The sequence below is a fragment of the Melospiza melodia genome, chromosome 9, assembly GCF_035770615.1.
Source record: "Melospiza melodia melodia isolate bMelMel2 chromosome 9, bMelMel2.pri, whole genome shotgun sequence".
Taxonomy (NCBI): domain Eukaryota; kingdom Metazoa; phylum Chordata; class Aves; order Passeriformes; family Passerellidae; genus Melospiza; species Melospiza melodia.
Genome location: NC_086202.1, coordinates 80,716 through 102,147, shown reverse-complemented (window position 1 = coordinate 102,147; position 21,432 = coordinate 80,716). Strand labels below are relative to the sequence as shown.

Here is a 21,432-nt window from a genome sequence, read left to right as displayed (position 1 = left end):
GGCCAAAGGCAGCAACTGCGGTGTGTCACTGCAGAGATACCTTAGCTTGCTGGTGGTTGCAGCTGGGCACCGAACAAGTCCAGGCTTGTAAGGGACCCCTTTACCTCAGGAGGATAGCTTCAGGCGATGGTGAAGAGAAAAAGGAGAGGATTCTGCTGGAGGGTTTCATGTCCAGAGGTTTATTCCATGGTTACAGAGGTCTGAACGTGAGGACCTGCTCCAACAGAACCAAGACCGCATGGTCTGATCACCTTTTTAAGCTCAGGGACAGGGGGAGGGGAGGTACAGGTGAGCCACCAACCAGGTGAGAGGGGCAGGGTCTCAGGGGAAGATGACACCCAGACAGGCCAATGACCTCTGGGCATAGGGGCATCCTTTAAACTTGACCAACCACACGACGCCTTGCTGGAACGTTAGGTCTGAGTGACAGGACTCACTCAGCATGGGGGTAAGGGGGAAGGGAGAGAGACATAGGCACACCTGGGAAAGTGACCTGGAAGGCCAAAATGGGACATTACAGCACACCACAACATCTCCCCCTAGTTTTGTTTAAAAAGAAGAGGACTATGTTTGTGGTGCAGAATGATTGCCAAACCATGGTTGGTAAATCAGTTCTTCCTCTACAGGAGGGTCAGTGTTTTCCACTGAGGCTTCTAGGTCATCCATTGGAGCACGGAGGGCTTCCAAATGGTAGACCTCAGGAGGGGGAGATGAGCTTGAAACTAACTTGAGAACCATGCGTTTGATTAGTCCAAAAACAATGCTAAAAACTACAATAACTATAACTAAAATAAACAGCACTAAAAACACAGTTTTCAGAATAGATCCCAACCAGCCCGAGAGTCCCCAGCCCTTGAACAGTCCACTCAGCCTGTTGTCAGTTTCTCTGTTGATGTCTGAGAGCCTTTGTCAAGGTAGTCCATATGTGGTTTGGGCTGAGGCACTATGCAGGAGGTCACAGGTGGGATGATCACGAGTAGGACGAGAAGCAGGCTCGGTCTCATGGTGTCTCGAGGCTACACACGAACAGTGGGATCTAAACTGCCACAAAAACTTGAAACAAATATATATTATAAACTATTCCAGATAGGAGGCTTAAATGGAATTTCCTCCAGAGAACGCGTGCGGCGTTTTCTTCTCCAGGCAGCATGAGCAACCTGGGGTGCTTCTGTAGATTTCTCTGATACCTTGGGAACATAGGGCTTTACCCATTTGGAAGGAACCCACCTTAAACCAGAGGGGGTGGACACACAGGCATATCCACGTCCCCAAGTAACCAATTTGTAAGGTCCCACCATTTTCCAAGTCTCAGGGTCCTTTCCTAAAACTGGAGGTTTTTCCTTAATTAACCTATGATTGCTCCCCCCAAAGTGGCGTAGGATGGGTGGGTTCAGGCTGTCAAAAGAACAATTCAGAAAATTTATTGTGAATAGCGCCCTGGATAACCGGATGTGGGGAGGTTCTACCTTCAGAACCTGTTGTTGCTGGTCCAGGACCCTTTTAATATCACGGTGAGTTCTTTCTACAATGGCTTGACCTGTAGGGGAGTAGGGGATGCCAGTTTTGTGCTCTACTCCCCATTGCTGCAGGAAGCTCCCAAATTCCTTGGATTTGTAAGCAGGCCCATTATCAGTTTTCAGCTCCTTGGGGATGCCCATGAAAGAAAAAGCCTGCAAGAGGTGCTTAGTAGCATCAATAGATGATTCTCCTGTGTGGGCAGAAGCATAGACCGCTCCAGAAAAGGTATCTACACTAACATGCACATATTTCTGCCGTCCAAAAGACTGTATGTGTGTTACATCTGTTTGCCACAGTTCACAATTGTTCAGTCCCCTTGGGTTTGCTCCCGTACTCACTGTAGGGAGTGCATGTTGTTGGCAATTTGGGCATGTGGCCACAATCGCTTTGGCCTGTTCTCGAGTGATGTTAAACTGACGAACCAGGCCAGGTGCATTTTGGTGGAAAAGCTGGTGGCTGATTTTTGCCTGTTCAAAAACATTTGGTAGAGTGGCCATCACTGCAGGTGCAGCAAGAGCATCTGCCCTTCTGTTGCCTTCAGCGATAAACCCCGGCAAGTCAGTGTGTGATCTGACATGCATCACATAAAATGGTTGCTCTCGGTGAGTGACTAACTTTACCAGCTTTGAGAGCAATTCGAAAAGTGCGATGTTAGACACATCTTGCAGTATTGCTTGATCTGCCCTGGATACTACTCCTGCCACATATGCAGAGTCTGTAATCAGATTAAATGGTTCTGAGAACCTTTCAAAGGCCCTAACAACCGCAGCCAATTCAGCAACCTGAGGTGAACCTTCCACCTCAGCAATGTCTGTCTGGGTTTGAGGATCCTTCCAAGTCATAACAGACTTGTGGGACCTCCCGGATGCATCTGTGAAGACAGTTAGAGCCCTTTTTAAAGGTCTCCTACTTAGAGCACTTCTCAGTTTTAAGGTAAATTGAACATCTTGTTCGAACAATTTGTGAGCGGGCCGCGCTACCGAAATTTGTCCTGAGTAGGAATCCAGAGCAAACTGCAACACTTCATTTTCTTGAAACAATTGTTCCAGTATTTTCATAGTATTTTGACCTGATTTTAACTCAACTGGAATGTGAATGCACTTAAAATCACATCCTGCTAACTCCCTGATCCGGGTCCTTGCTTTCCGGATCAGTTCTGCTACCAGCTCCTGAGGCTTTGTCAGTCTCTTGGACCTTTTGTGACTGAGGAAAACCCATTCTATGATCAAGAGAGGGTCCCTCTGGTCCCGGTCCTTTTTTGGTGTGTTCTTTGCCTTAGGTGTTTGTTTTTCCTCCCACTGGAAAATAATTCCATGGAGGTGTGGCAACTTACCTAGAATGATAAATTTGAATGGCAGGTCAGGCCGGCATCGGTTGGCCTGTCTTGTGGACATTGCAATCTGAACCTTTTCTAGAGCTTTCTGTGCCTCTGGGGTAATAGACCTAGGAGCACCTGGGTCCTCTCCCCCTTTCAATAAATTGAAAAGAGGGGCAAGGTCTTCATTAGTCAGACCGAGCCATGGTCTTACCCAATTCAAAGACCCACACAACTTGTGGACATCCGCAAGGGTCTTGATCTTTGGATTGATTTCTAATTTTTGAGGAACAATGGTCCTATTTCCAATTTCTAAGCCCAAATACTTCCAAGGTGGCATCTTTTGAATTTTCTTTTCCTGGAGCTCGAACCCTGCAACAATCAATGCATCGATCGTTAGGTCAAGCGCATGCGTGAGTAAATCATCATTGGGGGCACACACAAGGATATCATCCATATAATGATAGATGATGGCCTTCTCTGCGGCTGCACGTACTGGGGAAAGCAGGGAAGACACATACCACTGGCAAATAGCTGGAGATACCTTTAATCCCTGAGGAAGAACGGTCCAATGGTACCTTTTCATAGGGGATTCCATATTAATAGAAGGGACTGAGAATGCAAAACGCGGTGCATCGTCAGGGTGCAAGGGGATTTGGAAAAAACAATCCTTAATATCAATAACAGCTAATTTCCAATCTTGGGGAAGCATTGTTGGGGATGGCATACCAGGCTGGGGAGAACCCATATCTTCAATTACATTATTAATTTGTCGGAGGTCGCAGAGGAGCCGCCATCTCTTTTTGTCAGCTTTTTGGATGACAAACACTGGAGAGTTCCATGGGGACATGGTCTCCACAATGTGGCCCTTTTTTAGTTGCTCTTCCACTAGTTCTTCAAGCACCTTTATTTTTTGTTTACTTAGCGGCCACTGTTTCACCTGAACTGGTTTGTCTGTTATCCACTTCAGTTTTGGGGTGGGGCGCTGTTGTTCAGTGACTGCTGTACAAATATGCTGTGGAGAGTCTGGAATATCAATTGTGACACCCCACTGGGCCATTAAATCTCTCCCTAACAAAGGTTCTGAATAATCCAACACAAATGGACGGATATTAGCCAATTGTCCGTTTGGTCCCTCAAATTGAATAATGCTTTTGGATTGTCTTGCCAATTGCAGATCTCCTACTCCTTGAAGGTGACCGGCAACATTTTGCAAAGGCCAATGTGCTGGCCAGTCTTGTACCGGAATTACTGTGCAGTCTGCACCTGTGTCTACAAGCATCTCAATGCGTTTAGACTCCCCACCCCCACTGACATTACACCATAATTTGGGTTTGTCTTTTCCAATAACTTGGACCCGGGCGACTGTGGGCCCTTGTTTTTTGATATTTTCAGGTAAAGATGGCACAGGGATAGCTTGTGCAACAATTTGTCCCTTGGGAAGAAACAGGGGTGGGTGGAAACAATGCAGGCCGAGAACGAATTGCTCAGGATCTGATGTTGTCATTCCCGGAGCAATTTCAATCTCTTGTGGAGTGTGTTTGGTGTCCCCAATGACGATGTACTTACAACGAATCCGGCTCCAAGTACCTTTCTGTTCAGGATTTACAGACACAAAATGCCAATCAGTGTCCTCCAGATGGAGTGACTCAGTCAGCTGCAACCTGTAAGGCTCATTGACAGAAGATGTGGTTAACACAGGATCACTTAAATCATACACAGTCTTTGAAGCACCTGCTTCACTTACACAATCATTAATATTATCGCGCGCTTGATTTGTTTTGCTACCCTTATTCCCTTGGCCTGCTCTTTTTGTGTCTATGCGCCTGGCAGGCCGGCGCTGGCTCTTCAGTTTTTTTGTTGTTGTTGACCCCCAGGGAGGGCTTGTAGTTCTCCTCCCCTGCCATTTCTAAATTCATCAAATTTCCTTTTCAGGGGGCACTGGTTACTCCAGTGCCCTAGGTTGTTACAAAGCAGGCATGGTTTTGTGGGCTCAACCATTGCTGGTCTCCGCTGCTGCCCAGGGTACTGATGTGCTGAGGGAAAAGGCGCAGGGCTGGCAACGGCGACACGCTGAGGTGGTCTTGGCAGCAGCCTTGGTCTGGTGTCTTCAGCCTCAGTCATCAGAGGCACTTTCCTGTTACACACTAGAAGCATGTCCTTTAACGTAGGGGTAGGTTCGAGAGGAAGGCTCAGGATTGCCGCTTGACACTGTTCATTTGCATTTGTAAACGCCAATTCCTCTAAAATTGCTTCCCTAGCATTCTCTTTTTTAACTTGTATTTCAATAGCTCTAGTTAACCTTTCTACAAATTTCAAAAAAGGCTCTGATGGTAGCTGTTTAATTTTACTATAGGGCTCAAAAGGCCCCTCAGGTTGTAGGGAAAAGAATGCTTTTTCAGCTGCTTCCTTTACTTTTTCGAGTGTTTCTGCAGGAATTGCAGTAGCTTGGATCGAGGGAGAAGACCATTGGCCCTCACCACAGAGGAGCTCAATGGTGATAGGGTTACCACTGTTGTCTTTGGCTGTGTTTGGATCAGCATGCAAGCCTGGGAGAGCATCTTTTAGCATTTGTTTCCATGCTATTTCCCATAATTTAAATTCCGTGGAGGTCATTAGACAGGAAAAAAGCTGTTTTAAATCATGTGGAATCACTACAGTCCTACTCAATTCAGAATTTAAAAGGCCACGGAAATATGGACTGTGTGGACCATATTCTTTATGAGACTTACAGATCTCTTTAATCAATTGCCGTCCAAAAGAACTCCAATTAGCAGTTGGAACTGCTCCCCCCTGAGCAGCAGTCTGAAAGGTAACAGGAGCCAGTGACAACATGGGACTATGCATTGGGTCTGCTGTTCCCTGCTCTGTATCCCTTGAAACAGAAGCATTGGGATCACAGACACAGGTTTGGGGGATGGCAGTGGGTGTGTCCCCACCGTGGGAACCCGGGGAGGGGGCGGAGACGCAACGGGGACAGGGGGCGGGGACAGGGGGCCGGCAAGGGGCGGGGAAACCGTGGGAACAGGGGGCGGGGTCAAGGGGCAGGCAGGGGGCGGGGACACCTGGTGACATCACGTCAGCAGACGCCCCCTGGGAGGAGTAGAGGGGCGGAGCTGAGGGTATTGCAGGAAAGGGAGGGGGAGGGGGAAAGGTGTCACGAGGAACAGGAGGAGAGGGGGATGGGGCTGGAGTTTTGGGATGCTTAAGGGGATTTTGGGAAGAAGAAGACCAGGTTTGGGAAGATGCCACGTGGCATCCACCATCTTGTGGACCCCCTAGGGACTGGGGGCCATTTTGGGTAACACTACTCTCTGCAAAGCTACCACGTGCTGTGGGTTTCAGAGGAGGGGACACAAGGGATTGGGAAAGATTCCACGCAGGCTGGCCAGGGCCTTCTGGAGAGGGCAACTCAGGCATTTCAACAGAATTTGGGCGTCGACTTCCCAATGAGTTTGATCTGTTTAAAATACTAAGTTTTGGGGAAAGAGGTTTAGGGGTTTTAGAACTAGGAGAGGGAGAAACAGGGAGAGTAGAGGTACATGGCTTTACATTTGGCTTTTTCTCCATTTCCTTTTGTTTGAGCAATGCTGTACGAATTTGTAAACTCCAAAACACAAATTTAGCCGAGGGGGCATTGCCAGATTGTCCTAAGGTTATCAATTCATTTGCAACTTTATCCCAGAATTGAATGTTGTGGATTTCTTCAGGGGAGATTTGTGGGAAGTGGAGGAAAAGCCATCTTATAAACTGTTTCAATTTTCCCTTTGAGAACTTCACATTACTACTATTTAAAATGCTAACAATATTATAATACACTCCTTTTTGTACAATGCTGAGTTTCAAACCCATGTTAGATGTAAAAAGCAAAGTACTAAATCCCGCCTGACCAAAAACAAAGCCAAAATCAGCTACCGATTTCAAAAAAAAAAAAACCACAGATGGAAAGGGATAACGAGCCGACAAAAGCTTCACAATGCAGCTGTATATACTGCTTTTCAAATTCCCGGGCAGCAGCACCAGGGCACGCCCTGCCGAGCAGAGGCAGAAACAAAGCCTCCCCCGCCGTGGAATGCACCCCCCCGCGGAGCAGAGAGAGCAGCCACGCCACGCGGCAAGCCGAAACCGGGGCCCCCCGCGCCGCGTGTGCAGAGAACACCCCCCTCCCCCGCACAGAGAGAGAGAGAAAGATCTCCCGACCACGTGGAGAGAGCCGAGCTTGCAGAGCCAAAAGGAAGAGAGAGAGAGCTCCCGCGCGAATTCGAAAAGACAGCAAAACACGCGGCAGAAAGCTAATAGCTAGAAATCAATGAATTCCCGTCTGTGGGGCTGCGCAGCCAAAAATGCAAATGCAAAAAGGAACAGAACTCACGGCAGAGTCTGTTTTTGAGATCCTGCCCTACCGAGAGCAGAGATACTCACCCAAAATGGAAGCTGTAGCTGGCTGGGTACAGGCAGGTCTCTTCACCGGAACAGGACCTCTCTTGGGCGAGAGAGGCTACCCTGTCCTCCCTCTGGAAAATCTGCTCACCAGAAAGGAGCTGGGCTTTCCAGAGGCGCCGAACAGTCCACGAAACTTCTTCTGGGAATATTCCCTAAGTCTCTAGCCGAGGGCGAATAAACCAAAGCCCCTTTCAGCTGGATGCACGGCTGCCAGAAGCTTCTCCAAGGCACTGCAGGTCTGTCTTCGGCTGCAGAGTCGCTTTGCCCGCCTCAGGGACGCCAAATATTGGAGAAAAAGTGGCTCCCAATATTACCAGTTAGATTGTGCCTGGGCCAGTCTGACCCTCGCTGCTGGGCCAAAGGCAGCAACTGCGGTGTGTCACTGCAGAGATACCTTAGCTTGCTGGTGGTTGCAGCTGGGCACCGAACAAGTCCAGGCTTGTAAGGGACCCCGTTACCTCAGGAGGATAGCTTCAGGCGATGGTGAAGAGAAAAAGGAGAGGATTCTGCTGGAGGGTTTCATGTCCAGAGGTTTATTCCATGGTTACAGAGGTCTGAACGTGAGGACCTGCTCCAACAGAACCAAGACCGCATGGTCTGATCACCTTTTTAAGCTCAGGGACAGGGGGAGGGGAGGTACAGGTGAGCCACCAACCAGGTGAGAGGGGCAGGGTCTCAGGGGAAGATGACACCCAGACAGGCCAATGACCTCTGGGCATAGGGGCATCCTTTAAACTTGACCAACCACACGACGCCTTGCTGGAACGTTAGGTCTGAGTGACAGGACTCACTCAGCATGGGGGTAAGGGGGAAGGGAGAGAGACATAGGCACACCTGGGAAAGTGACCTGGAAGGCCAAAATGGGACATTACAGCACACCACAACAGAGGGGTTTATGGGGCGCTCCCGGCGCTGTCTCATGGAAGGACTGCGGGAGCTTCCCACAGGGTCGGGGGCACCACCTGGATCCGCGCTTGGGTACGTGGAGCATCGCTTAAAGGAGGCGCCGAGGGACGAATCTTTGTGCCGGGGAGCAGCAGCCGAACAGGTGAGCCCGTGTGGGTTCGGAGCGGGGAATTTTCTCCTTCCCCTTTGCAATTTCATCTTGCCAGTCCCTCCCCGGTTCCCCAGGAACACAAATGGAGCTTATGAAGACAAAAGGGATTAAGGAGAAGGAAGCAGCTCCTCTTCTTTTATTGTCTGCGTTTGACCTGAGGGGATCCCTCTTGACTTGTGGTTTTAAGGGTGTTGATTGCAGGAAAAGCTGCCTTTTCCAGGCTGTTAGGGGTATCCAGGGGGTTCTATTCTAAGGGGAATGGGAAAAGTATTCTTGTGGTATTATGGGTTTGATTTGAAGGCAGCCACCCCATTTGCACCACCCTCGGGTTTAAATGGCGGGGGCAGCCCTGGTGTCCCTCCTTTTCAAGGGTTTGAATGGAGGTCGAAATCGCCCTTTCCCATCAGTCGAAGGCTTTCATTTGGGGAGCGCCCCTACTTTTCTGCTCTCCTAGGAGGTGAAATTGGAGGGGAGAACACATTTCTTTGCCCTTGTTGAAGTGAGGTGCGCCCCGTCTGCGGTTTCGGGGTTGGCTTGCGGGAAGCCGCAGCTCCGGCAGCGTTTGCAGGGCTGCAATGGGGCTGTACCGCTGCATTGGAGGGCGCTGCCCGTGCCCGCGGCCCGGCCCGGAACGTTCCCGCTCGGGAGCGCTGCTGGCACGGCCCGGACAGCTGCCGGGGCGCACGGGGGATTCGGCGCGGCCGGGCCGGCCGAGGGCGGCAGTGGCGGAGCCGCGCCGGTGCGAGCCGTGCGGAGCCGAGCGGAGCCGGGCCGGGCCGGCCAAGGGCGGCAGAGGCGGCGCGGGCGCTGCCGCGCCGGCCCGGGCGGTGCCGGCCGCTCCGTCCACTCCGGGCGCGGGGCTCGGGCGCCGCCGGTAGCCCCGGGCCCGGTGCCGGCCCCGCCGGGCAGGGGCAGCGGGCGGGGCTCCCCGGGGCGGCGCCGGCCCCGCGTGCCGGAGCAGCCGCCACAGGAGCCGCTTTCCTGCCGGGAGCCGCGCTCCGTCCGGGGCCGGCAGCGAGCGCGGGGTTCGTCCGCTCCAAGTTCGGCGGTGCCGTGGCTCGGAGGCGCTTTGGAGGCGTTGATGGCATCGCTGGGTTCGGTTTGCAGCGGCTGTCCGCTAAGGGATACGGTGTTCTTCCTGAGCGGGCACGGTTCTCGGTGCCGGTGGGGATGATAATGGTTTGTTTCGGATTGAGTTTTGTAGTCGGATATATATTTTTTTGCCGGGGTATTATGTTTAGAAGGGCGCGCAATGTTTTTTACGGGTCGTAGCGCGAAGCAGCGGTTCGCATTTTAATTCTGTTGCGGTGGCTTTTATTAGCGTGAGTGTATAGTGTTTGTTTTGGGCGGCTTGGGGTAGCGTCGTGTCGTTCATAGCAGCGGGTTTTTAATCTCGATAATTGCATGTGTGTTTATCGTCTTCCAGGGCTTTTATTTGTTTGGTTTGTTTGATTGTAGTGTATGTTTTATGGTTACGGGTAATTTGGGGGACATTGTTTATGGTTACGTTTGTCTTTAGTCTTTGTGTTTGTTTCTAGGTGGTATTTTTATTTTGATAGCTTGAGGCACTATGGGTTTATTCAGTTGGGAATAAGTTTTTTGTTTCAGATTTCAGTTTATCTGTGTTTTTTGGTATTATTCTTGTTGTTGCTTTCTTTATTTTCTTTTTTTGTTGTTGTTGTTGTTGTCTTTTAATGTATTTGCGTATTGTTTATCATGGTTTATTTTGGGAACGTGGGTTTTTATATGGTGGGTTTTTAAAGTATTTATTTATTTGAGTAGTCAATTTCTTAGTTTTTAGTGGTTGAGATGTTTTTCCATTTTGTTAATTAGTTCAGGTTTTAAAGTTATTTTTACAGAGGATTGTTTATTCTTTGAGTTAGTGTAGAGGTAGAATTTTGTTGTTTTTTATTTTTTTTAGTAACGTCGTTCAGGGTGAGTGGCACTGTCTTGAGTTTAGTAGATGGGATTGACTTTTTTTTAGTACTTTTTGTAATTTGCTGTGTGTGTTTCTATAGGATTTTCTTTTATTTTGGTTCCATTTTTCTGTCGTGATGAGAATTATTATTGAAAAGAGTGTTCTTTGTTTTTTTGCTGACACTTGTTTGGCTGTTGGAGGTATCTTGATGTTTTTGGAAGATATTGGTGGGAATTTGATGCTGTTTGTTCTGTCATTTCATTTAGGAATTGGATTTTAAATATGCAATTATGACTCTAACTATATTGAAACAAAAGAAATAGATGTGTAGCAATGGGAATGGGCCAATTTTATTTTTATATATTCGGTCAATTTTTAAAATTTAACATGTAACATGAGTCATTATATGTTACAATAAGTTATTCTAATTTTAATAGAGTATTGTGTATGTTTATAGATATATGAATAGAGAATATAAATGTAAATACAACCCAAACAAAAATACAAATATATAAATGTATTGCAACTATATGCAGATATATAAAAAATTAATAATAAATTGTAAATGTAAAATAACATAAATTGATACAATATATAGTACAAGTAATACTGTGTATATTTTTTTAAAATAATATAGGAAATGGATATAAAATAGATATAAATATGGATGTGATCTATCTATCTATATATATCTATCATTTGTTGTATATTATGATAAATATAAATATAAAAAAAAAATAGGTAGTTTAAAATAATGGATGGTTTTGTTTTTTCTTTGCCCAAGCAGGGGTTTTAGTGTAAAAATTACAAATACAAATAATATAAAGGTAGAAATATAAGTATAGAAATATATCATAAACACATTAAAGATTTATATAAAAATTAGAAATATAAGGAAAAATAAGTTGTAGCAGTAGATATGGTAAATAATAAAAAAAAAATTCCCGTATATTTTTGAATAAGGTGCATATTAAATATAGTTATTAATATAATGCATCAATATAAACTATAAATATATGTAAAATATAACTATCTATAAGAAGGAATAAAAGCTCTGTGTCACGTGCAGCAGTAGAAAATTTCAGGCTCCCAGGGAATAAATAGTTTTCTTTAAATCATTTTCGTTTTGCAGATTTTTTTTTTTACTCTCGGGTAGCCTGAAAGTTTCTACTGCTGCTTTTTTATTCTAAAGGTGGAAAGGTAAACCAAGATTAGAAATACAAGAAAGGGGAAAGGAAAGGGAAGGGAAAGGGAAAAGGAAAAGGAAAAGGGAAGGGAAGTGGTGAAAAACAGAGTGAAAAAAGTAAAAAGAGTTGGAGGGAAAAAGAGAGGGCATTGGGGAGGAGCGGTGCTGCCTCAGGTCCTTCCCCGCCGTGGGGCGAAGGAGCCGTTTGATGCCCGGGAGGGAGTGCAGGTCCCGGTGGCTCCCGGGGGACGGAGCGGTGGCTGTCAGCCCGAGACTCCAACTCCCGGCAGGCCGTGCTGCCGGCGCGGCGTGTGACGCAACGGCTATCGCGGCACATGAGTGGCTGTCAGCCCGAGACTCCAACTCCCGGCAGGCCCTGCTGCTGGCGCGGCGTGTGACGCAACGGGCGACGCGGCCCGGCATTTTTCTCTAAATCGGCAGTAAATACAGCTGAGTAAAATTAGCTTGGTTTTCTTCCTTCTTTTGTAACGGAACTGTTTTTATTAAAAATCCTATTTGAATATGTGGAAAAAGTGGGGATGTCCTGTAATATATCGTCGCTTTTCTTGTTTACAGGGTGCTCAGAAAGCATGCGTCCCTTAGAGTCCCACGGAAAGGTTCTCAGTGCGCTCTCTATCAAGGTATGTATTTACAAATAAGTGATCCCTTTAGATATTTGCCTGTGTACCTTTTCCTGTAATTCAGAGCTTGCGTTCTGTGGGTTTTATGATAAACCTGTAAAACATGTAAAAATGGTTTTGCAAGTCTTAAACCTTGAAGGTAGCAATAAGTGGATTTAGAGCCTGTTCTTGACCAGACAAAGGGAAAAAGTGTGACTTTGATGCTGAACTTGTCATTTTTCATTTGACTTGTCTTGAATGATTTAGGAATAGAGAGAACTAGAAAAAGAGAGAAATAGAATTGATTATTGAGCACTCCTCAACTGCTCACCATGGTTCAGTGTAGAGCCAAAGGGAAGGGTGATGGAACAGAGCTCTGTGCTTTGCAAGGAAATAAATTTAAACCTGACCTCCTCACAGAGTCTCACTAACTTCTTTTGTTTTAAAATACAAAATACGATTAGGAAGTGTTGGAAGTTAGTGTTTTCGGAAAGAAACGGCAGTTCCACAGAACATTCCATTTCACAGAGGCTCTGGGAACGATTCATGTTGTAAGTGCTGTCACTGCAATCAGTTGGTGGTTCAGCCTTGAAACGTGCACTTGGCCTTCTATAAAGCACTGTTTTGTTTGCCTTTCAGTGCTATGAGTCTTGATAAATTGGAGAAGAGCCCAAGAGAAATTTTTCATCCCTTGATATAAAAGGTAGGAAGTGACTTTTTTTGGTTTGGTTCTTTTTCTTTATTATTTTCTGGAAATAAAAGTAATTAAGTATAGGTACTACTGGTTTGTTTCTTCCAGTAGCAGGTGATAACAATAGCAGTAGTACTAGTAAAAATAACAATAGAAATAATAATAACAGTAATGTAATACTACGTAAACTGTCTTTATCCATTGAACTGGCCATTTCAAATCAAAACTTCTAAACACAAATCAAACCATCATCCTTGTAGAATCTTTCACAGCAGCGGGCTAAAGATCCTGGTTTTGTTGACAGGATTTATTGGTTCTGGAAGAACAAGAGGGAAGTACAAGCCTAACTACTTCTAGCTCACAGACCCGTCCAGTGAACCCAGCTTTGTGTTTTGGTGGGCTTGTGATGACTTTGAAATCAATTGCTCATTCCAGTAAAAAAAATTCATGTTTTTTTGAACGTGACAGCAGAAATAACTTTAGGCACCAACTGAATAATAATAGATCACCAGTTTAAGTTAAAAATTCATGCTATACTATCAAAATTTAAAGGTAAATTATTATGTATTAGGTGATGGTATAAAGTGTATGTTCTAATGTGTAATGCAAAGATACATACGTACCTGAAAGTGCTTAGAGGAAACAAATTTTTATGTCTGCTGTTTGATTTTTTACCATACGATATTTGGCTTTATTTCCCAGAGATCGGTGAATTTTAACTTTGGAGTCCACTATGCTAAGGATGCTCAGCTTACAGGTGATGAAATGTTCAGTAATGGTGAGTTTTTCACCTTCTCTTTAATTGCTATGCTGATCTGAATAAGAAAAAAAAAACAAAAGCAAGAGAAAAAAAAGGATGGTTTATTATTTTTTACGCTGTTATGTTTGTTTCCTCAGTATTTGCTGCAGCTCTGCTTACCCAAGCTTTGGGTTCCTTCTGTCCCACTGGGAGTTGCCCAGTTTGGTTGCATCTGGTGAAATTCACCCTGAGACCTTACAGAACTAGCTCCAACTACGTGAGAGCCATTTGCAGTTCTCTCCAGACACCTGGAGAATGGGTGACGTTTCTGAGGATCCGGCGAGCGTGCTTCTATCAAAACTCAGTCTGTGAAATTTCTGGGGAAAACCCTTCTGTGTCCTGAAGGGTTCAAACTCTGGTGAGGATCCAGTTATCAGGGGCTCACCTGGATGGTTCCAGCTCCCAAAGTTAACACTTCTACTCTTGCCCTGTAGTTTACATCTATTGTATTTTTGTTATTTTGCAAGATTTTTTGTCTTTGCAAAATACTGTGCATTTCACTCTTTGGAACCTCTCAGATGGTTCTTTGGTGCAGCACCACCCCATGGGACACTTGGCTGCTGTCCTGAAGGGGTTGGTGGCTGGAATTGTGAATCCTGGAGAGTTTATGAGTCTTCTGTCCCCAGGGAGGTATCATGCTTTGTTTACTCTTGTTCTGTTGGTTAGGCGCTGCTTCTCGTTGCAAGTACGAATTTCAAACTGCCCTGTTCTTTTTTTAACTGTTTCCCTGGTTCTCTCCGCCCGGCAGGGAAAGACTCTTGTATCCTTGTCGTCGGGCTCGGTGCTGTCCAAGAAGATACGGGGACTAAAAAAATCATAAGAAGCAAAATATGACTGCAGGGAAAAGAAGCTGGAGAGAACAGAAGGTGATGTTGTTATCCTTACCCTGTATTAGAAACATCCGCTGTGCTTTGATGCTGGCAGCTGCCAGGGGCTTGTTAGCTCTTTGTAGGCAGGTGTAGGTGTTCACTTGTAGGTTTTATCTCTGGACAAGTCAATTCAAACTTTGCTAAGCTGATATTTGCAGATTACTCTCTAGCACAGTCCAGCATGACATTTTTGAATGTTGTAAAAATACCATGTTACTTGGAAATTGCTAATGAAGAGAAGCTTTAGGGGAAAATAAGATTTCAGGGTTGGAAGATGTGAGAAGAATTTTGTGGGGACGTTAGACTGAAGTAAAGCACACTTGAAGCTGGACTGGCACGCTGGCAGGTCCCATATTAAACAGTAGTGCTGAGATTAGCCTGGGGGTTGCCCATTGTTTCTGTAGAAATCAATGTTTCCTGGTCTTCAGAGGTAAGCTGCTTTGAAAAGCTGGAAGGTGCAGCACGCTGACAATCCCCGTGCTTTGGAATAAAAGTAGATTTCAGAAGGGTCCTAAGCTTTTGTCTTTTCCTAGAAGTCAATGTAATCCTGTCGAGGAGTTTTTAATTCTCTGTTGCCATGTCATCCATCAGAGCCCTGTTGTACTAATCTTATACAAGTACAAAACAAAAAATCAGACCCTGTCCCAAGCACTTAGAGGCCAGAACACGATTTCCTCAGGCTGCCATTTGTGTGCCATCGGTACTCACCACAAATTGAGCCCTCTGGCTCTGACAGAGCCCCTGGATGCTGACGGAAGGGGGCTGGTCACAGACCCTGGAGGTGCCTGTCCCCCAGGGTGGGAGAGGACGAGGCAGTGTGGCCTGCAGGGAGGGTGTCGTCCCCAGAGAGCAGCCGGCGACTCCATGCCTGCCCGGGGCTGCGGGTGCACCCTCGGGGTGGACGCCTGCCCTCAGGTTTCCCTCTGGGCACCCGGGGAGGGAACCAGGTCCATCCGTGTGGCAGCTGCAGGGCCTGCAGGCTCTGGGCCCTGGAGCCGAGTGAGCCTGAGCTGCTGCATGCTTGCTGTGAGCTTTGGGGTGAGCGTGCATCACTGCAGGCCTGGGATGGATTGAAATGCGCTGAGGAAAGCGGAGGGAGGGAGGGAGGGAGAGAGGGAGGGAGGGAGGGAAATGCTCTGTTAACATGTGCCAATTCTTCTGTCAGACTCATCACGGCGGGACAGCGTGAGGACTGAAAGTGTAAGAAGATGTGGAGGGAAAGAGAGAATCTGACAGGAGCAGCGAACGCATGAGTGCACGAATTTTGCTTTTTGCTTGGATGTAAACTCAGGAGTTGAGAGGAATTTGGGAGTGAGAAGGGACATTTCAGAAGGAGAAGAAGAAAAAGAAGTTGTTGCTACAGTCCTGGCAAAAGCTTTTGTTCTAGCTAATAAAAGAAGTTAGTTTAAAAAACAAAAAGGAAAAAATGTAGTGTTTTTTTTTTTCCTTCACTATGATATTCATTGGTGGTATATGGTGTGTTGTTTTATTTCTTGGTATTATTAACTCTGTGTAAATTGTTTTTTGAGTGAAGCTGACTTTCTGGATGGGTTGGTTTGTATTTGAGGCAGGATTAATTTCAGTAGGGTTCTTTCATAGATTTCTGATGGGTATTACTGGGATTTTGGTTTTGTTTACTGTATGTATGAACCTAGAGCTTTGGTAGGGCCAGCTGGGCTGCTGGAGTTTTGGGTGTGAATTTATTAGATGGCTTTTGTTAGATGCAGTTTTTAATTTTTGAAATGTTTTTCAATGTAGTGGTTTTAAGGTGGTTTTTAAGAATTCATTGTATTGCTTTATCTTGTTTGTAGTTGGTGTATGATAAGGGATGTGGTGTGAGTTCTTGAACATTATGGTTTTGGTGTTCCTAAGTTCTGATTTCTTTGTGGTTCAATATTTTTTTTTATTTTTATTTTTTGGGACAGGGGCATTTATATGGTGGGTTTTTATAGGCAATATGTTTTTTAATTTAGGTAGTGATATTTTTTAATATTTTAATAGTTTAGGTTTTTTATTTTCATGGTTTTAATTATTTTTTTTAATTTTTTGAAATAACTTTTATAGATTACATGTTATTATTTGTGCATTAACATAAAGGTAGAGCTTTGGGGACTTTTTTTAGTAATGTTTAGGGTCAGTTGTGCAGTTTTGAGTCTAGTGCGTTGGTTTGATTTAATTTTTAATGGGTGTTTGTTTTTATTAGCAGTTGTGTCATTTTCAAGGTGTGTTTGAGTTTTTTGGGGTTTTTGAGATACTGGTTTAGGAGGAAGTTTATGATGAGAATGTGCGGAGGTTTTGGGCTACTTTATAGTGGGATTTAAAATTTATTTACAGTTAGGTTTATTTGAGTTTTTATTAGGGTTCAGTGACGTTGTGGGATGTTTGTTCTGTTAGTAATAGAAATAGGTTTTGTTTTGCTGTGCTGCGATGGGATGGGCGTGTGCTGCGTGCCGGTGCTGACAAAGGTACAGTATTGTTGTGGCTCTGGTGCGTCGGGTTAATGAACTGACATGGTTTAATATAGAGATGAAAATAGAAATAAATATACATTTAAAAATAAATATAACATTAGAGTGGTAAACATAAATATAGATAACAGATACATACATAAAACTATAATATATGGTGTATAATTGTAACATGTTATCATATAGATAAATGATAGTCTATTTTATATATATATACACAAAGATATATAAATATAGATTGTAAATATAAAAATATTTAAATAGAGTTAAAGTAAATTGGGGGGTTTTATTAGGGTATAGGCTGGGGTTTTTAAATGATAGCAATAAAATATAAATTCAGATATACAAATATATATAGAAATACAAATATCTATACATATTTAATTTAAACAAATATAAGTAAGAAAATATGTATAATACAGAAAATATATTTCTATGATTATATTAGAAGGTATTCCCTCTAATATAGATAAAATCTATGCATAAAATAAATAAAAATATCCATATAAATATCATTATAATTTTGAAAAATAAATTTACTTCGTAAATTTTAAATCTGGTTCAAATAAAGGGGTGTCCTTGGTTTTTATTTGGTTAGAGGCAGGAGTTTTATTTTAAATAATATAAGCAATATAGAAATGTGGATCTTAAGATAGAAATATATAATAAATATATAAAGAGAAATTGCTAAACTATGAATATAAATTTAAATATAAATATATGTAAGTAATATGAGGAGTTGTGGCATGGAATATAAATAACATTAAATGGCAATATAAATTATAAATGGGAATATAAATATAAAAATATGTAAATATCGTTTAAAAGAAATGGAATGTTTTGGCTTTTATTTAAGTAGAGGCAGGGTTTTTATTTTGAATATTATAAGTGTTCCAGAAGTAAAAATCTTGACGCAGAAATATTTAATCCATATAAAAATATGAATAAAAAAATATAAAAAATATAAATACCTACTCGCATCGGATGTAATATAGAATATAAATTTATTTATAAATTGACATTGGTAAAGATAAATATATAAGTAAGCAATATACATTAATATACATTATAAATACAAATATGAATATAACAATTGAACATTAGGATAAAATCTATTTAAATATTTTTTAAAAGAAAGGGTTCGGTTTTTTTTTATTGTTGTGTTAGAGGCAGGGTTTTTATTTTAAATAGTATGAATGTAGATATTGTTATATATTTCTAAATATTGAGATATACAATCAAGATATAAATATATATATAAACACAAAATATAAATAAATACAAATAATAGGAAGTGATGTAATGAAGAATACAAATAACAGTATACATAAGTATACATTTTAAATGTAAATGTGAATATGAACCTGAAAAATAGAATTTTATAAAATATTTAAGTACAGTTTGGAAGAAAGGGGTTCTTTTTGGCTTTAATGTGGATGGAGGCAAAGGTTTTATTTTAAATAATCCAAGTGTTACCGAAGTAAAAATCGTAACAGAAATGTATACTTACTATGTGAAAATATTTATAAAAATATACAAATAAATTTAAGTTTTAGGGATATATGCAATATGGAATAGAAATGTATTTATAAAAAGAAATGTATAAATGGACAGTGTACATCAATATACGTTGTAAATAGAAATGTGAATATTAATATGAAAAAATATTTTTAAAAATATTTAAATATTTTTTTTAATAATTTTTTTTGTGTTGTGTTTTGTTTTGTTTTGTCTTTTATCCTATTAGATTAGAGGCAGACGGTTTTTTTCCCTCTTCCCGGTTGTTTTGGGGCATTTATTTCAGAGCAGTTTTCGGCGGGGGTCGCCCCTGTTCTTTTTTGCCGCCTTCGCTGCCGCAGCCCCGAGGCGCGCTGCGCCCCCGGCTGGGGCGGGCGGCAGTGCTGCCGCCTTGTGGGCAGAGCGCGGTACTGCAGCCGTGCAGCTAGAGGCGGCCAGCTTGGGAGTGGCGCGTGGGCGATGTCGCGGAGTTTTGTTTGACCTTCTCAGCATGGCGGCGAAAAGGGCGGGGAAGTGGAGGACCGTGTGGGTGTTTAACTGCACTGCCTGCGCGGAATACCGATGTCATGGCGGCCCCGACGGATTTTTCTGTGGCGTTTCATGTGTACCCGAGACATGCTGTGGGCTCAGGGGCTCCGCGGGCGGGCGTATTTTGGCGGGTTTGTGAGAGGCATCTGGGTAAACGCCTCGCTGTGCCGGGGTCCTCTCACGTCCGCTTTCCCGCCCTGAGGGAGCCGAGCCGGGCCGAATAGTTCCGAAGAGCCGAAGAGTCGAGTGTGGCCGGAAAGAGCCGAGTTTCCCCGAAGAGCCGAGTGTGGCCGGAAAGAGCCGAGTTTCCCCGAAGAGCCGAGTGTGGCCGGAAAGAGCCGAGTTTCCCCGAAGAGCCGAGTGTGGCCGGAAAAAGCCGAGTTTCCCCGAAGAGCCGAGTGTGGCCGAAAACAGCCGTGTTTCACCGAAGAGCCGAGTGTGGCCGGAAACAGCCGAGTTGAGCCGAAGAGCCCAGTGCGGCCGAAAACAGCCGAGTTTACACCAAGAGCCGATGATAGCCGACTGGAACCGATAGCCGAGTGTAGCCGACTTGAGCCGCATTTAGACAATGTGCCGAATACGACCGAGTTTAGCCGAAGAGCCGAACTGAAACGAGTTTAGACCAAGAGCCGAACCACGCCGAATTCAGCCGAGTTTCATTAAACAGAACCGAACGACGCCGCAGCGCTCTGCATGCAGTGCGCCTGTGCAGACGGCAGGGATCGCTGTGCCTGCAGAGCGCCGGTGCACAAGGCAGGGGGCGCTGTATAAAGTATAAAATATCAACTATCTATAAAAAGGAATAAAAGCTCTATGTCATGTGCAGCAGTAGAAAATTTCAGGCTCCCAGGGAATAAATCGTTTTCTTTAAATCATTTTCGTTTTGGAGGTTTTTTTACTCCCAGGTAGCCTGAAAGTTACTACTGCTGCTTTTTTATTCTAAAGCTAGAAAGGAAAACCAAGATTAGAAATGCAGGGAAAGAAAGAAAGAAAAAGAAAAAAAGAAAATAAGGAAAGGAAATGAAAGGAAAAAAGAAGGAAAAAAGAAGGAAGGAAGGAAGGAAGGAAGGAAGGAAGGAAGGAAGGAAGGAAGGAAGGAAGGAAGGAAGGAAGGAAGGAAGGAAGGAAGGAAGGAAGGAAGGAAGGAAGGAAGGAAGGAAGGAAGGAAGGAAGGAAGGAAGGAAGGAAGGAAGGAAGGAAGGAAGGAAGGAAGGAAGGAAGGAAGGAAGGAAGGAAGGAAGGAAGGAAGGAAGGAAGGAAGGAAGGAAGGAAGGAAGGAAGGAAGGAAGGAAGGAAGGAAGGAAGATAAAAAAAACCCAAAAACCAGGAGGGCAAGGAGAAACCTAGGGGGAAAAAAAATAGAAGAAGAAAAGAAAAGAAAAACCAACAAAAAAAAAAAAAAAACGAAGATGGGCAAGAAAAATCCCTGAAAACAGACCAGAGGAAAACCCCAAGATGGGCAAGAAAAAAAATCGCAACAAAAAACTAAGATGGCGAAGAAAAAATCCAGAAAAGGAAAAACCAGGAAAAAAAAAAAAAAAACCTGAAAAAAACCCCCAAGGGGGGCAAGGAAAAACCAGAAAAAACACCAAGATGGGCAAGAAGAAACGAAGAAAAAACCCCAAGAAGTGCCAGAAAAAAAGAGAGGCAGTAAAGGCCACAAAAACTCAAGACAAAAGAAAAAAAAAACCAAGACATGCCAGAAAAAGGTACGAAAATGGTTCTGCCAGGTGCGATCAAGGTGAGCGGGTTCAGTTTCAGGTCCAGGAGATGAACAAGTGTCAGATTAGCTTGGGGCACTGCTGTGCAATGCAGCCGTGACAGGATTTATGTTTAAATATAGTTTAAATAAATTGGGGATTGTTTGGCTTTTATTGGGGTATGGGCTGGAGTTTTCATAAAAAATATAAAACTAGAAATGCAAATATATCATATATATGTCGATATCAATAAATATTTAATACATATAAATATAAGTAAAAGAAATCTATTGTGTCAAAAGAATCTATATGTTATTATATAAAAAGGTATTCTCTCCAATATATATAATATCTATAAATATAACAAACGAAAATTACAAATATAGATGTGAATAGAATTATGACAAACAAAATTATTTTTAAACTTTTAAATGTGTTTTAAAGAAAGGGGTGTCTTTGCTTTTTATTTCGTTAGAGGCAGGGGTTTTATTTTAAATAATATAAGTACTATAGAAATGTAAATCGACATACAGAAATATATAATAAATATATAGAGATATAAAGATATAATACCAAACTATGAATAGAAATAGAAATCTATGCAAGTAACATGAAGAGATGCAATATATAATATAATTTTTATTATAGAGTAATATAAATTCTAAATATAAATGCGAATATAAATATGAAAAATATATGATGGGGGCTCGGAGCAGCCCAGGTGTGAGTGTGAGGATGATGGGGTCTCGGAGCAGCCCAGGTATGAGCTGTGAGGATGATGGGGGCTCGGAGCAGCCCAGGT

At 43.5% G+C, this 21,432-nt stretch overlaps 1 long non-coding RNA gene across 2 annotated transcripts; it reads left to right on the top strand.

Annotated features, from left to right (window-relative positions):
* The first annotated feature begins 11,451 nt into the window (after window positions 1–11,451).
* LOC134421732 (uncharacterized) lies at window positions 11,452–16,976 on the top strand. Of its 2 annotated transcripts, XR_010028678.1 has the most exons (7): window positions 11,452–12,078; window positions 12,522–12,608; window positions 12,697–12,760; window positions 13,451–13,526; window positions 13,646–13,905; window positions 14,296–14,413; window positions 15,582–16,976. It is a non-coding gene; the product is annotated as an uncharacterized LOC134421732 (long non-coding RNA). The 2 variants fall into 2 exon arrangements; XR_010028679.1 differs by lacking the exon at window positions 12,522–12,608 and having other exon boundaries at window positions 11,461–12,078; window positions 15,582–16,975.
* The last annotated feature ends 4,456 nt before the right edge of the window (window positions 16,977–21,432 follow it).